Source organism: Sceloporus occidentalis, unplaced genomic scaffold (assembly GCF_023333645.1).
Source record: "Sceloporus occidentalis isolate IW3139 unplaced genomic scaffold, rSceOcc1.0.p SCAF_2, whole genome shotgun sequence".
NCBI classification, from domain to species: domain Eukaryota; kingdom Metazoa; phylum Chordata; class Lepidosauria; order Squamata; family Phrynosomatidae; genus Sceloporus; species Sceloporus occidentalis.
Window position 1 is genome coordinate 130,768,318 of NW_028316982.1, and position 16,052 is coordinate 130,784,369.

At 43.9% G+C, this 16,052-nt stretch overlaps 1 protein-coding gene across 4 annotated transcripts in view; it reads left to right on the forward strand.

Moving 5' to 3' along the window:
• The first annotated feature begins 908 nt into the window (after positions 1-908).
• Positions 909-16,052, forward strand: part of ENOX1 (ecto-NOX disulfide-thiol exchanger 1) — a 497,438-nt gene continuing 482,294 nt past the window's right edge. For all 4 annotated transcript variants that reach the window (XM_089511006.1, XM_089511011.1, XM_089511009.1 and 1 more), the window contains exon 1: positions 909-993. The gene's annotated coding sequence lies outside the window, so the exon portion shown is untranslated. The remainder of the gene's footprint in view (positions 994-16,052) is intronic.

Consider the following 16,052-nt stretch of genomic DNA (forward strand, 5'->3'; position numbering starts at 1 on the left):
CTGTGGCATTCATGTTTCCCTTTAAAATGCTTTAAGAGACGGTGGGAGTGGGGATGAAGCTCAGTGGGAGGAAAAAGGAGAGCCCCCTCCAATTTTTTTTTAAATTAAATTTTAACAAAATTAAATTTTTAATTTTGGGGGGAAATTTTGAATTTTTACATTTCTTTTTAGATTTCCTTCTTAAAATAAAAAATACAACGCCCCACATTTTAACCAGATCCTCACTAACTCTATGTAAACACATTTAGGCTGTGCGCATCTGCTCCTGCCTAATTCGAAGGCGCATTTTTAAATGTTGCTCATTGTTTTACGCCACGACGATTCCTGTATTATTCTAACAGTGGTGTACGGGGAATTAGGATTTATGAGTAACATCGACGTAAAAATAAATAAAGACAAGATCCAGGGGTAGCCGGGTTGGCCATATAGCAAACCCAATGACACCCCGACGACGATATCTTTCTTTGGGGCAATATGGGTGAAATTGGGCCCAGAAAGGGATCCTTGTTTGGATGTCCTTGGGTTTGCTCTATGGCCAACAATGAGACCTTCTTTGCAGACTGGGCCAAGAAAGAGATCCTTTTGGTTGGGCCAATGGAGGGACCACGGTTTGGATGTTATTAGTGCAAAATAAAGGTATTATGAAGGATCCTGCCTGGTGTGAAATGGGAGAAGGAGGAGGCCAATGGGTGTGTGTGTGTGTGACACCAACCCTAGGGATGCCAGTGCTCCAGCTGAAGGGACTGGCTTTCCTCCTCTCAGGGACTCACCTGGGCTGCTCTTGCTTTGCGCTTGGCTGGAGTGGCAGAATTTCTCCTCGCTCCCTCGCAGCCAGCCAGCAGCAGCCAAGCAGCAGCAGCAGCTCCAGCTCCTCCTCTGCTTCTTGCTGGGCTCCAGCCCTGCCTGCCTGCCTGCCTGCCTGCCTCCTCGCTCGCCCACCGGGGCTGCCGACCACACACCCCTCCCTGGGCTCCTGCTCCTCTCTCTGCTCAGGTAAGGGGCAGCCCCAGCTGCTTCCCAAGGTCCTGCTTCCCGGCTGCAAGAAGGAAGGAAGGAAGGAAGGAGGGATGGATGGAGGGAGGGAGGGAGAGCCTGGGCTGGAGGAGGAGGAGGAGGCAGGGATGCTGCCTGGCTTCTCCTTCTCCTCGCAAGTGTCCCTCCTTGGCCTCTGATAGCATTCCTCCTCTTGCTCAATCCCTGGGGAGCCCCAAAGTTTCCTCCTCCTCCTCCTCCTCCTCTCCCAACGTGGCGGGAAAGAAGACAGAGGCCACCCTCTCTGGGGAAGCTGCCCCTTCCTTGGCAGCCCCTTTCCTCCTCCTGAGAGGGAGGCTGCCCCAAAGTGCCCTCCTCCTCCTCCTCTTCCCCTTCCACCTCCTCCCCTTCTTCCTCTTCAACCTCCTCTTTTCTTCCTCTTCCCCTTCCACCTTCTATTCCTCTTCCACTTCCACCTCTTCCTCTTCTTCCCCTTCCCCTTCCCCTTCCTCCTCTTCATCCTCTTCTTCCACCTCCTCCTCCTCCTCCTCCTCCTCCTCCTCCTCTTCTTCCCCTTCCACTTCCTCCTCTTCTTCCTCCTCCTCCTCCTCTTCTTCCCCTCCCACTTCTTCCTCCTCCTCTTCCTCTTCTTCCCCTTCCTCCTCCTCTTCTTCTTCTTCCTCCTCCTCCTCTTCTTCCTCTTCTTACCCTTCCCCTTCCTCCTCTTCTTCCTCTTCTTCCCCTTCCACTTCCTCCTCTTCTTCCTCCTCCTCCTCTTCCTCTTCTTCCCCTTCCTCCTCCTCTTCTTCTTCTTCTTCCTCCTCCTCCTCTTCTTCCTCTTCTTCCCCTTCCCCTTCCTCCTCTTCTTCCTCTTCTTCCCCTTCCACTTCCTTCTCCTCTTCCTCTTCTTCCACTTCCTCCTCTTCCCCTTCCACTTCCTCCTCCTCTTCCTCCACTTCCTCCTCTTCCCCTTCCCCTTCCCCCTCCTCTTCCTCTTCTTCCACCTCCTCCTCTTCCTCCTCCTCCTGAGGGACAGGGTCCCAAGGAGCCCTTGTCCCGGGCCAGGGTGCTCCTTTCCCGCCCTCCCCGGCTCCCTCCTAGAAGGTGGAGGGCTGGCATGGGGAGGGAGAAGAGCCCAGGAGAGGCTGGGGAGGGGGAAGGCAGGTGTCCTATCTGTGTGTTGTGGGGTTGTTGTGTGTTGTTTGCTGGTGGCAGACCATTCCCAAGGTCTGAAAGTGTGGCCACTGAGTGTCAGGAGTAGCCCAAGACTCTTGCTCCCTCCTGGGGCAAAGGGCCCTCTTGTGCCCTCCAGCTGAGAAGCCAACCAGGAGGGTATTCAACCCCTTTTTCACCTTCTTCTTCCAAGGGAGGTGACTGGAGAGCATCCTCCCTTCTCTCCTCAGGGGAGCACTCTCGCCTCAGGAACAGAGCAGGGCAGGCTGGCAGGACCTGGTCCCACTCTGCCTCTGTCACTTGAGGCGGCTGCCTCACTCTGCCCAGCCTTAGGGCTGGCTCTGTGGCGGGAGAAAAGAAAGGAGACACCTGAAAGCTGGCTAAGCTGTTGGCTGCTCTTCCAGGGGTTCTCCTGGGTTCTTGGAGGCGGGAGGGTGGCTTCCAAGAGACCACAGTCTGGAGGCTGGGACAGGAGTGGCACAACCACCAAGTTGTGCTTGCTGAGATAGACACGAGTGGCTGTCCTTCAAAGCCCAGGCTTTGTTTTTGTGTTTCTGCAAAGCGTTTTATCGGTTTCTTCCTCGTAGATAGTAAAAAAGCTCAAGCACCAAGTAGTCATAAAAGGAAAGAGCCTTTCAGATGGCGTGAAATGTGTCTTGACAGGCAGCTCCCCCAAATTCTAAGGTTTTATTGAGTAGAGCTTTTTTACAGAGATAGTGCGGGGATGGCTAGGAAATGCTCCCTGAAATGCACCCTTAAACTCTCTAGCAGCACATGCAATGCATGCGGGGACCTCACCGATCTCTAACATCTGAGACTGAAAGACTACAGGTAGCTGGGATGGAAAGAAACCACTCTTTGCTGCCTTTCAGAGGGAACAGTTCTAGACTAGACGGACCTCAATTAGATGTGGTCTGATTTAGGTATGGCAGCTTCTTGTATCGTCACACCCAAATATGACCTGTTTTGCAATAACCCACCCAAGGATGTATAGTTACGGTTTCAAAGCTCTTAAAAATAATTGACAGATTTGGAGCCCAGATTTAGGGCTGGCGGGACTGGCAGTCTGGAGCTCTAGCCGGTTACTGTGAAGTATTGAAGATGATTCAGGCTGCAATCTGGTGTGTGCTTTTTGTGTAGCAAGGACCATTGAACACAGTACATCAGAGTAAACATGCTTGGAATAAGAATGCAATTCCCATAGAGGAGGCTGGAGAATCTAACATCCTGGTCTTTAAAAAGTTGCTTGAAATAAACGCTTAAGGCTGCAATGGCCATTGAAGACAGATAAGGGATGCCTTATAAGAAGTGCCAACCAGAGCCCTCTGGGAAGTCCCAAAGCAGGGCATTGGAAGAAAAGCCCTTCCCTCCCCTCTTCTGGAAGGACATATAGCTGTCTCTGTGAATTTGCCTGATATCCTATTAAAGCCATGTTGGTGGGCATGACTACATCTTGTGGCAGTGAGTTTCCTAGTTGAATTCCACGCAGGGTGTAAAGATCTACTTGCTTTCATCCATTCTGAATCTCTCACCATTCAGCTTCCTATATTGGGGTATTCCAAAGGTATGAGAAAAAAAGAAACCTTTGTCCACTTTCTTCACACCATTTTATAAATCTCTGTCAGATCTTTCCCCTTTCCTTCCTTCCTAAACCTGGAAAAAAAGGCCTAAGCCTTATAGGGGAATTGCTCCACCCCATGAATTTTTGGGATTGCTTTTTTTTGCACCTTTTCTGGCACTTCTGGAAAGTATTGCACAAATATTGAGAGTCATAGTGACAACAGGTTGACATGTTGTCAGAATGTCATAGGGCCTGAACACACAGCCCAAAATAAAGCTGCTTTGGGTCACTTTGGAGGTATGCTGTTTAAATGACACATGCATCTTAAGAAGCCAGAAGCTGTGCTAAAGCTGAGCTCCAGTCCTTAGGACTGGAGCATGGCTTTGGCGTGGCTTCCACTTCATGGCTGCTGTGACAATTCTGCAGTTCTCCCAACATGATGGTGGTCCAACACACATGCAGAATGGATTTGGCTTTCTCTTTTGGAGGAGAATGCTAATATGAAAATGAGGACCATGTCATGATCAGGACATTTCCTGCCTTGTGCCAGAACTCACTGTAGTTCCAGGCATTGCTAAGAGTTACTGCTGTAAGATAAAATGTATTGGTGGCAAATGATGCTGTTGTTGTTCTGTGCTTTCAAGTCATTTCCGGCTAATGGAGATCTTAAGGAGACCCAATCATGGGGGTTTCTTGGAAAGATTTGTTCAGAGGAAGTTTGCCATTTCCTTCTCCTGAGGCTGAGAGAGTGTGACTTGCCCAATGGGTTTCATGGCCAAGCAGGGAATTGAACCCTAGTCTCCAGAGTCATAATCCAACACTCAAACCACTACACTGGCTCACAGTAGATGATAGATCAGAAAATATATAGCAGAAAAGCTGCTTTGATGCCTCTGCGGGGATATAAATAAAATGAAATAAAATACCATCCCATCCCTTTTGCTAAAGGAGTCCCAGCATCCCCTCACTGCCAAGGGTAGAATTGAGCCACTAAACAACTTATTCTATCCAGACTGGCCCTGATTAATAATCTAATCCCCAGTGGCTGGCTATGGGGCCCATGGGCACCCCCCCTCCCTTGGATGACACAGGGCCAATGGAAGATGGATTCCCAAGGATTGTATTATTATTATTATTGTTTGTTTGTTTGTTTGTTTGTTTGTTTGTTTGTTTCTAACCCGCTTTTCCAATAGATCAAAGCGGGTGACAAGCAGTATATTGTGCAGAAGCAAACAAAGTAAATCAAAGTGTGCATCTCTCCCCCAGTAGCTATGAGACATGTGCATGCAAGTTCACAACAGAGGAAAATTTACTCCCCCAGTCTACTCCTTTCTATCTTTCCCAGCCTCATACTGAAAGTTTATGCCAGAAGTATCAAACAAACACTAACGTATTTTAATCCTGTCATAGAATCATAGAGTTGGATGGCCCAGGGGTCCCAAAGATCCCAGGGCCATCCAGCCCAACCCCCTGCCATGCAGGAACTCACACTCAAAGCACCCCCAACAGACAGCCATCCAGCCTCTGCTCAAAAACCTCCAAAGAAGAAGACTCCACTGGACATTTGACTAGGATGCCAACAAGGACTACAAAACCTCAGATGGCAGAGGCCCAACTCACTACATCTCACAATGGCCACTTCTTTTTGCAGGCCTGGAGGACCTGGAAGTCCTCCCTCCCCCAGACACACTGGAGGACCATACCAGCTACCACTCTTGTTCCCACAAAAAAAGAAATAAAAGAAAATCATGTGCTCCTTCCCCACATGCTCTTTAGGGGACATGCCTGATGGCCTTCCTAGGCCCCTGGTGTGCATTTGAGGCAAAAAAGGTGTTCTTCAAAAAATTTGCAAAAACATTGTTTTGCTTAGGGGCAAACCTGCCTATTGCCTCTGAGGCTGTTTTGTTTCCAAAAGAAAATGAAGTGTGGGCTTTGGGGGTTTTCCTGACTGAAATAGTTGGTGCTTGCATTGGATGATCTGTGCAATATAGAAATGAATTGGATGGACACTAATTGGATAAAAGGAATATTTTGAATAACCTGTAAATAAGCAAAATTTCATCAGCTCTCTCTCCTAACCACTAGACAAAAGTAGGCTTAATATTTGCAGTGGGATGTTTCATATATCAGTAACATTATCATGATTCTTTGTTTGAATTACTCAAAACAGAAGGTAGCAAATAAATGGCTACACTTTGCTGCCTGATTTGAAGACAGCTTATGTGACTCTTATCTTCTCCCTGTTTATCTTCACAACAACTCTCTGGTGTAGAAAAGGCTGAACAGATGTATAGCAATTTCCATGCAACATTCAATGTGGGCACAGTCTTTGTATATTGCATATGGATTGCAGGTTTGTACAAATGTACAAGTGATATATTTGAACGTGTTCATATAGGCCGGTTTCTTATTGGTCCTCATCAAACTGTAACTCTTACATTACTTCTTGATTGAAAAATAGCAGCTATAAAGATTTTCTGCATCTTGAGGACTTATTTTTTTTAAAGTCTTTTTTTTAAAAGGACTTACTTTAAAACAGCAACAACATACAGTTGTTCCTAAAGTGCTACCTGTAAACTAGACAGAAGTAAATTCTATTATGCTTACTGGGCATTGTATAGAATTACGTTCTTTGAAAAGTTATTAGATCTACTAATTAAATTAAGCAGGGAGGTACATGAGTGAAGACCTTTTCTCCAGTGGTTCCATAACTCTTGGATAGCTTGACATCTAGGATCCATCAGGCCCAATATCTGGAAACGTTCAAGACAGCCTGAGTATGTGTCTGTTTACCTGTTGCTTCAGCAGTGCTCTAGAAATCTCAGAGGCCAGGGAAAGAGGGATTTGGAGGCTACACTAGGAGCAGTCGGTTTCACACTTGGCTCCTGAATGTGCACCCCTGGATTAATACATGAATTTCATAATGTAAGCTGTCCTGAGTGCAAGGGGGATCATTTAAAGGGAGCCTAGAAATATTTGCAAATATATGTAGTTCAGTTGTCTATATATTTAAATGATATCAACCCTCCAGAAACACCACCACAAAATTATTTAATATTATGTAAAAACGCCAATGCAAGTTAAGAATTTCTGTTGATAAAAATGTATTTAATTGGGGGGGGGGGGAGAGAAGGAAACAATGGAAGCAATCCAGATAACTATACGATATAAGGCAAATATCTACCAGTTATCAGCAGCAGTGAGACATTAGAACTTTCCATCTCAAGCTTTTCTGCTGCTACAAAACCTTGACCCAGAATGCTGTTGTAGGTCAACCCATTACTATCTGGTCTCAGAGCTGTTCCTGGATGAATGCTGGGGTGAAGGCACTGCCCTATATCAGAATTTTCTGCAGCTTGTGGTTTTATGCACTTGTACTTCCTCTCAGATCTTCCATTTCCTCAGAATTAGTAGGGGGAAAAAGATGCCTCAGAATCTCTTGTGACAGTTCCTCAGAATCAAAGAGAGATGTACTTTGGATATTCTCTAGAGAATGGTTTACATTAATCCCTGTTGTCCCCATTCTAAGGCCTCAGTTTGAGTAGTAATGTCTACAATGGCATTGGCATTGGGAAGTCATCTTCCATAGCCACAGGAAAATAGATTCCACCGTTTCAGAGGAAGGAACTGGCAAAACCACCTCTGAGTATTCCTTACCTAAGAAAATATTATGAAGTGTGTGGGGTCACCATAAATCAACAGGCAACCTGAAAGCACATACATACACTGGGAAGATTTGGTTTCCTGAGAGCAAATCCCATTTTGGGCTGACTGTGAGAGAGGGGCTGGGGAAGGAGTAGATGTAAAGTGAGAGGAGTGAGTGACTAGGAAGTCAGTTGAGTTGAGTTAAGGGAGTTACATTAAGCTCAGTCGAGTTGAGTTCCGTTCAGGAGAGTTCTGCTCAGGGGAATTCAGTACAGAGCAGTTGAGGAGGAGTTTAAGAAAAGTGTTGAAAGGAGTAGAAGAGAATTGAGTTGAGAGAAAGATACTGAATGTGAGAGAAAGTGTATTGGAGTTTGTAAAGAGGAAACTGTGAAATGCAACTGTAATATTTATATAACCATACCACCTTGGAACTATTCTACCTACGTTACATTCTTGATAAATGTTATTCAGTTAAAGTCAGTGTTTATTTGTTACGATAGAAGCCTCTGCCTGTGTGAATTCTCAACCATAGAGATACACATAAACAGGCTAGTGAAGATATTAAACTTATAAGAGTAAGGCACTTGGGACCCTAGGCTTTATACGTTTAGGGAAAGTGTATAATGGGTGGATGCTGTGCCGGTGTCATTGAAGAGGGGCCTTCTAATAAGTAAGATGTAAAAGGTAACCTCAAGGCATAGAGAGGAGGTCATGCTTCACACATATATACAGAGAATCCACAAGATTCTTACTACATATATGCTGTGTCTCAGAAACTATTGGTAGGTTATGCACTTCCTTGGAAGGTGATAGAGTCTCCTTCCTTGGAGGTCTTTAAACAGAGGCTGGATGGCCATCTGTCAGGGATGCTTTGATTTGGATTTCCTGCATGGCAGGGGGTTGGACTGGATGGCCCTAGTGGTCTCTTCCAACTCTACGATTCTATGATTCTATGTTATAGACTATAGAATGAAACTGAGAATATATGATATGTACAACTTTGTTACCAGTTGTTGTCAATAGGCTTTCATTGGGGCAGGAAAACACCATTTGACCTGCTGCTCAGAATGTTACTAAACCAATGGGAGGTTGCTTCCTTGACATGGCTGAATCCAGCATATTGATAGTTCTTGCCAAAATGTGGAAGCAATGTGTAATATTCCTGAGCAAGAATGGCTTTAAAGGGATAAATGTATCTGTTTTCAACAGTTTTAACTTGCTGTAGCTGTGGAAATTTATATTGGGCGAATTTGATATTTGGCATAACCATAGACCTCTCCAAGTAGAACATGACTAGGATATCAAGCTTCATGTTATAAGGACAATAAGTGTGTCATTTTTATAAACAACATAATTTTGAGTCTTGCACTGTAAGAGTAGAGAATAATAAATGGAGTGCAGCCTCACAAAGGAAGAAAGAATGTAGGCTTCCTTGAACACATTAAGAAAAACAGCAAGATCCATTTGTCTTGCAAAATATTACTGTTGGTTTCAGTGGTATACCTTGGGAGTATTTGTGGGCTGCCTTTTTACATTTTCAGCTCTGGGGAATATCAAGTTATTTAATATTTCTCTTTTAGCAGTATTCTGCCAATGCTGTTTAGTGTTTTGCTCTTTCTGTGGTCCTATGTTAAATGTTTAGAAAGAATTATTGCTATGTATGTTAGGAAATAGAGCTCTGGTTGATCTGGTAATGGTATTTTGCAAGCACTTACTAGACTACTATGACCAGAACACAGAGCAGTGGAAGCTGATGCTTCACATGCCACTGCTGAGATGCCCAAAGGGAGATGCTTAGATTCCCTGGACTAAAGGTGAGGTTGTTTTGGCTTGTCTGGGTTTGCAATTCTTGCAGGTGTGCACACACACATGCATATGTGTGTGTGCACGTTCATATTTGTGCATGTACAAGGTTGCAAAGCAATGGAAAATTTTGTCCCATAGATAAATGGTGATAACACTATGCAGTCCATAATCCCAATATTGAGTTGAAATCTTTTTAGCTGAAGAAGAGTGCTTTTCCCCTGAGCCCTGCAGAAGGAAACAAAAATAACATTGCATAACTGTAAGGAACTGGCTATGGGAAAAGAGTATATTATTAGAACATATTGAGTATATTAAAAACATTTCAGAAAGTCAACATGGAAGCAGAAGTTAACTAGTAGAAGTTATTAACTATCTGCAGAAGCAAAATTGGAAGTATTTTGGAATTTCATACATGTTGTTCTGTTTCTGTTATTGGGGGCCCGTTTATGTTCATCACTGCTTGTACGGTGTTGTGTAACACTCTTTTTTCAGTATCCCACTGTGGCACCCTGTCTTTTATCCCCTGCTCCAGGCATTGCATTTCTCTGCTTTCCTTCCCCTTTTTTCCCTTCTTGCTTTGAGCTGCTTTATGGAGTAGTCCCAGAAACCAGCATTTGCTGCAGTAATTTCATAAAACCTGGCACATGTATGACATATGTTTGGAGATGCATCTCTCTCTCTCTTCCCCTCTCCCCCCCTCTCTCTCTGCATTTCATGTACTGCCTGCATGCTTTTCTCCTTGCGTGCATTTAAAAAAAAAACTATCTTTCACTCTGCTTTCCCCTGAATGGCTTCAACCATAAGAGAATGTAAATACCAATCCCCAAAATTGAAAAATAAATCAATTGAAATTCCCTCTTCATCCTAGCATTTTGAATACATGGAGCTGCCGTCATTAGTCCAAGTCCAGCATGGCACAGGCAGGAACCTTCCCCAACTCTGCTACCTGGCTGAGGTAGTCTCACTGTGAGTCAAGGGACTTGGATCTGGGCCCTTGACATGCAAAGAAAGTACTGTACTGTATCATTGAGCTCTGGGGCCACCATGGTAATTAAAAACTCAGCTGGTTTTTATACCTCTTAAGCTTTAATTCAGGGTGAAGAAGCTAGTGGCCCACCAAATATTTTGGACTATAACTCCCATCGTCTTTGACAGCTGTCCATATTGGCTGGGAGCTGTGCAGTGCTGCTTTGAAGTCTGATTTGGCTCCTGCTGAAATTGTTGCTAAAATTCCAACAGCAGGAGACTTTGATCCTGAACTATGCAGTCATTTTATATACATCATCTGTTTTCATTTTCTTATGCCTGTGGTCTGAGACTGTAGCCAGCAAAATGCATCTTGGCACTGGGCAGTAGTTTAACTTCAGAGACATTGAATGTGCATTGCAACTCACCAGGAAAAACAAAGACAGACAACCCATGGTATGTCCGGTCAATCAAGTTGCACAGTTGCATTTCCTGATTGCCAATTTGCAGCTTTTTAATTGTCCTTAGTCTTTGACATGCTGGTGACACTGTTGAACTGTGCTGACAAAGGGAGCTGTCTGTTTAAGGCTATAACGGGGCATTTCCTTAACTACTTGGTAGCATCTCCTTTTGTCTTGCTAAGGCACGTTACAGACGTGCCGAAGGGGCTTATTAGGGTTAGGAAGGGGTGTGGTAGGGTTGAGAAAGGGCGTCCCTTACGGACGCCCCTCAACCCTAGTACGGACCGAGTCCATACAAAATGGTGGCGCCCGTCCACACGGGGGCTGCCATTTTGATGTCGCGGACACGTAGTATCCGGACGTCATGCAGCGGAAGTGACGCCACGAGTGCGTGATTAGCGCCTCGTGGCACCACTTCCGGGCCGCAGAAAGAAGTGCCATTTTGGCGCTTCTTTCTTGCTGCGCCCGGGAACCGTGCGGTTTGGTCGCTGCGGTTCCCGGACGCAGCAACCGGCAGTGGCACGAGACCGCCCATTTTGGGCGGTCTGTAACGCGTTTAAGAGAAGTTAAAAAAATGTTCAGCTCCTGGAGTATCCACATGGCCAGAAGGAAGAGGGGCCTACCTGCATGAATTTCACCCCAGTACCACCTGAATTGAGAACAACCACATCTTGACAAAATGCAGACTTGAGACTAATGTCATATTTTTCCTCTTGCATGGTTTTAAACATTTTTGCCTGATGAAGCCAATGAAGCTTTGAAAGCTTGCAACATATATTTTGTGCATTTTACTTGTTTCAATAAAGGTATCACTTTTGTGGATTTTGGATATTATTGTAGTGTGGAGATTAGTACCTAAAATTACATATGCTTAATGGGTCCATTTAGTTCCTGAAGGTTCCTGTAGTTATGTGTTCTGCTTATCTTCTGAATGAGAATATGATGCAAGAACAGATCATTTTCAAGAATGAATAATTTCAGGAGTTTTCCCCTGCTGTGCAAAAATATGAAGGTTTCTGCATAGTTTTTGATGACTGTTTGCACTTCGGGGTTTTTATTCAGAAATGCACTCTTTATCCTGTTTTCTGCACAAAATACCACATGTTCTGTACAAAAGACACATGCTTTAGTGGAAATGGACTTTGTAAAGAAGTCCTAAGGTGCAAATATTCTTGCAGTTATTCCAGTTTTTCAGGAGAATAGTCCTGTCATCCTTTTTCCATGATGAGATGAGAACATTTGTGTGTGTGTGTGTGTGTGTGTATTATATCTATAGTGGGCAGTGATACTCTAAATTTCCTTTTCCTGGCTTTTACAATTTCTTCTCTGGGTTTCTGTCTTGATCCTGTTGGAAGAACAGGTTGTGCTGTTATATAATCAACTTACTGGTTGAGCCTTGCTTATTCAGTGGAAGCTGGAAGCTACAGTGGTTAAATGCCGGTACTGCAGCCATTCACAGCCACAAGGTTGTGAGTTCAATCCCAGGCAGGGCTCCAGTGTCCACTCAACCTTGCATCCTTCTGTAGGTTGCTAAAATGAATAGTCAGCTAGTTGGAGGCAATTGGCTTACACATTGTAAACCATTTAGGGAGTGCTTAAATGCACTAATAAGTGGTATAGAAATGTACTTGCTATGGCTATTGCTATTCCTGACTCCACATTTTTCTCTCTCTGTAATATATGTATGTGTACACTTATGTGTATATGTGTTTGTGTGTCATCAGCTGCAGCCTAAGATGGAGAATTAGAATTTCCGCAGTCTAAAACAGTCCTCCCTCTGTTTTCATTGGGGATCCGTTCTGGACTTATGGAGTGAGAGGGTCAAGGGAAGAATTCCTGCTGACTGGCATGGGATTTAGTAAACAGATGGAAAGACTGAGCAAGTCAGGGTGCAGGGAAAGAAAGACCAGAAAGAAAAAAAAGTGGAAGCTGAGTGGGGAAAGAAAGAGAAGTAGGATGAGTGGGGAGAAGTGATTCTTGAGTGGGTGGGCATCTAAGGAAGTAGGCTCAAGTCTACGAAAGCTAATGCTACCAAGCTCTGTCTCAAAGCTACTGCAAGATTCCTTTGCATACTGATTTTCCAAACTAACATGGCTACAGCTTTAAATTCAGCTAATTATGGCCTGTTACAGACAGGCCAAAATAAAGCTGCTTCGAGTCACTTTGGAGATATGGTATTTCAATGATGCATGCGTCCTAAGAGTCCAAAAGCCGCACCAAAGCTGCACTCCAGTCCTTAGAACTGGCGCATGGCTTTGGTGCGGCTTTTGGCCTCTTAGGATGCATGCATAATTGAAATACCATACCTCCAAAGTGACTCGAAGCAGCTTTATTTTGGCCTGTCTGTAACAGGCCTATGTTTATCTTTATCCTTGATGCCTTTCATCTACATGTATCTATATGAGAAAGAAAGGGGGGGGGCAGAATTAAGTTAGTGAGGGATAGTAGTACTGGAAGAGCATGTGAGGTACTGTAGGCTTTCAGAACCTCTTTTCCTGCTCTCCAAAAACTGAGCAATAGTAAACAATAACATGCGGTGGCTCAAGTGGTTAAGACACTGACACTGTTGATTGCAAGAATGGCAGGTTGGCAGTTCGAGGCCTGGGTGCTGCATGATGGGGTGAGCTCCCATCACTAGTCCCAGCTTCTGCCAACCTAGCAGTTAGAAAACATGCAAATGCAAGCAAATAAATAGGTACCACTCTGGTGGGAAGGTAAACAGCGTTCTGTGCAATCATGCTGGCCACATAATCACAGAGTAGATTCTGACAATCCTGCCTCTTCGGCTTAGTAACAGAGATGAGCACCCTATGGTCAGACACGACTTGACAACCTTGTCAACGGGGAATACGTTTACCTTTAAACAACAACACTGCTCCACATTTACTGGTCTATGTGCAATCTTAATCAAGGTATAAAATTTCATACTCTGCTCTTTAATTCATGACTATGCCACTTTACCCAAACTGAATTGATTTGGAAGTCTTATAGCAGTAGTGTTTGTAGATCAAAAATGACGCTGCAGAGGTAGGGGAGAAAGCAGGTTCAAGTTTCAGTGTTTTCTGGTTTTCACATAACTGTTGGATAACAGAAGAAGCAAGGAGATGTAACAAAAATGTTGCTGTATGGAATACTTCTGTTCAGGGTTGCAACTAGCTGGCTGGATATGGCCCCTTTCACAATATTCTGTTCAACTCCCTGGTTTTTCATTTCCCCTTCATCTCTACTATTCAGATAGCATTCTGTGGCCACATGAGCATGATAAATTACTCATTGGGGTCATTCCCCTAATTAAAAAAGAAGCTTTTGCAAACTTTGAGGTTTTTCCAAGTTTACAGACACCTCCCTCTTGTACACGAGTTACATTTTCCTGCTGCATAAAGGTCCACACTTGGATAATGATTTTGCTATTAACTTTGTTATATATGATTGCTTGAGGAAGAAGATAATTATCTGTCAGGATGTTTCTGGGGTCATCTCTGCACATTGCTTTTGTAAATCAGATCAGATGCTGCCTTTTGCCCTTGTATCTCCTGTGAGAAGGTTGCTAAGACAGATGGGGGCTTTATTATATCATGCATGGATGGAAGAGGGGCAGAGATGGGAAAAGGCAGGATGAGTAGATCCTAATGTGTCTTGGTATGTACAAGGCTGCAATGCCCTCCTACGTCAAGGAGAATGACTAGCTTTCCCCTGAAAGAGGAACTATAGAGAGGGGACACAGTGGGAGAAACAGATCCCTTGTGTATCACCTTCTTTTACATATTAATCATTTGAAGATGATCCTCAGGGAAGTGAGGTAATGGTGGTGGTCTCTTCTCTGACATTATACCCACCTAGAAGAAAGTGCAAAGCCAGGCTTAATGTTGAACATAAAGAAAACAAAAATAATAACCACAGAGGACCTGCACATATTCAACCTAGACAGTGAGGAAACCAAAATAGTAAAGGAGTTCCCATTCCTTGGATCAAACATTGATCTGAATGGATACTGCAGTCAAGAAATCAGAAGAAGATTAGGAATGGGAAGGGCAGCCATGGAAGAGCTAGATAAGATCCTAAAGAGTCAAGATATACAACTGAACATTGAAGTTAGAATCATCCAAGCCATCATAGTCCCCATCACTATGTATGGATGCGAGAATTGGACACTGAAGAATGCAGATAAAAAAATCAATTCATTTGAGATGTGATACTGGAGAAGAGTTCTAAGGATAACACAGACAGCTAAAAAGACAAACTAATGGGTCCCTGAACAGATCAAGTCTGAAATCTCTGTGGAAGCCAAAATGGTCAAACTGAGGTTATTGTACTTCAGCCACATCATGAGAAGACACAACTCCTTAGAAAAGACAATAATGCTAGGGAAGGTGGAGGGAAGTAGAAAGAATTGGATAGACTCAATTAAAAAGGTCACAAGTATGAATTTACAAGACCTAAGCAGAGCAATGGAGGTCAGGGGGCTTGGAGCTGTTTCATTCACAGGGCTGCCATGAGTTGGGATCAACTCAAGGGCAGTTAACAACAACAACAACAAAAGCTCTGAGCCTCTATCTCCATGTGTTGAATGAAGTCTCAAAGGGAGAGCTGACTATACTTGTGGGAAAGAATTAGATGTACAGCAAATTTACTTCCACTCTCTCTTTCTTTAATTTAAAGAGGAAACATATGCTCCAGATCTTTGTCTAGACCTATACCTTTAATGCTGTTTGTTAATATAATATCTCAGTAGTGGATGAAGGATATCTTATGTGAGCTGTATGAAAATCACACCAGACCTTCAGATACTAACATGGCGCTTTTATTGAAAAGCTGTGAAAAGAAGCCCTAAGGTGTCAACTTTTTTTATTTGTGATCACATCCAGCCTGCATTGCAATAAAATAAAAATAGACCAGATGATGAATAGTTGGGATTTACAAGGTTTCATTAATAAAATCTTAACAAAACAATTACAATTTCTTTCATTTTGTTATTGTTAACTGCTCTCAAGTTGATCCCGACTCATGGCAAACCTGTGGATGAGGCATTTCCAAGACTCCCTATCTTCCACTGCTCTGCTTAGGTCCTGTAACTTCATGCCTATGAGCTCCTTAATAGAATCTATCCATCTGGCATGTGGTCTATCTATGTCCCTTCACCTTATGTAGCATGATTGTCCCCCCCCCCCCCCCCCCAGTAAGTCATTTCATCTCATGAAGTGAACAAAGTAAGACAGCTTTAACTTTATCATCTTGGCTTCCAGGGAGATTTTAGGCTTGATTTGTTCTAGGACCCATTATCTTTAGTTTTACCATTCCCCATTTAGTTTTCTGAGCTTAAATGCTTTTATCATTCCCATTTCTTTCTACAGTATTTGTCTTCCTGTGAAGTGACCTTTTGCTGTTTAGTTCCTCACTCCAGATCAAGGTTCCATCTCTGGTCCCAGGAGTCAGGGTACCTTGGATGTGTGCCTGGATGAGCCCCAGCT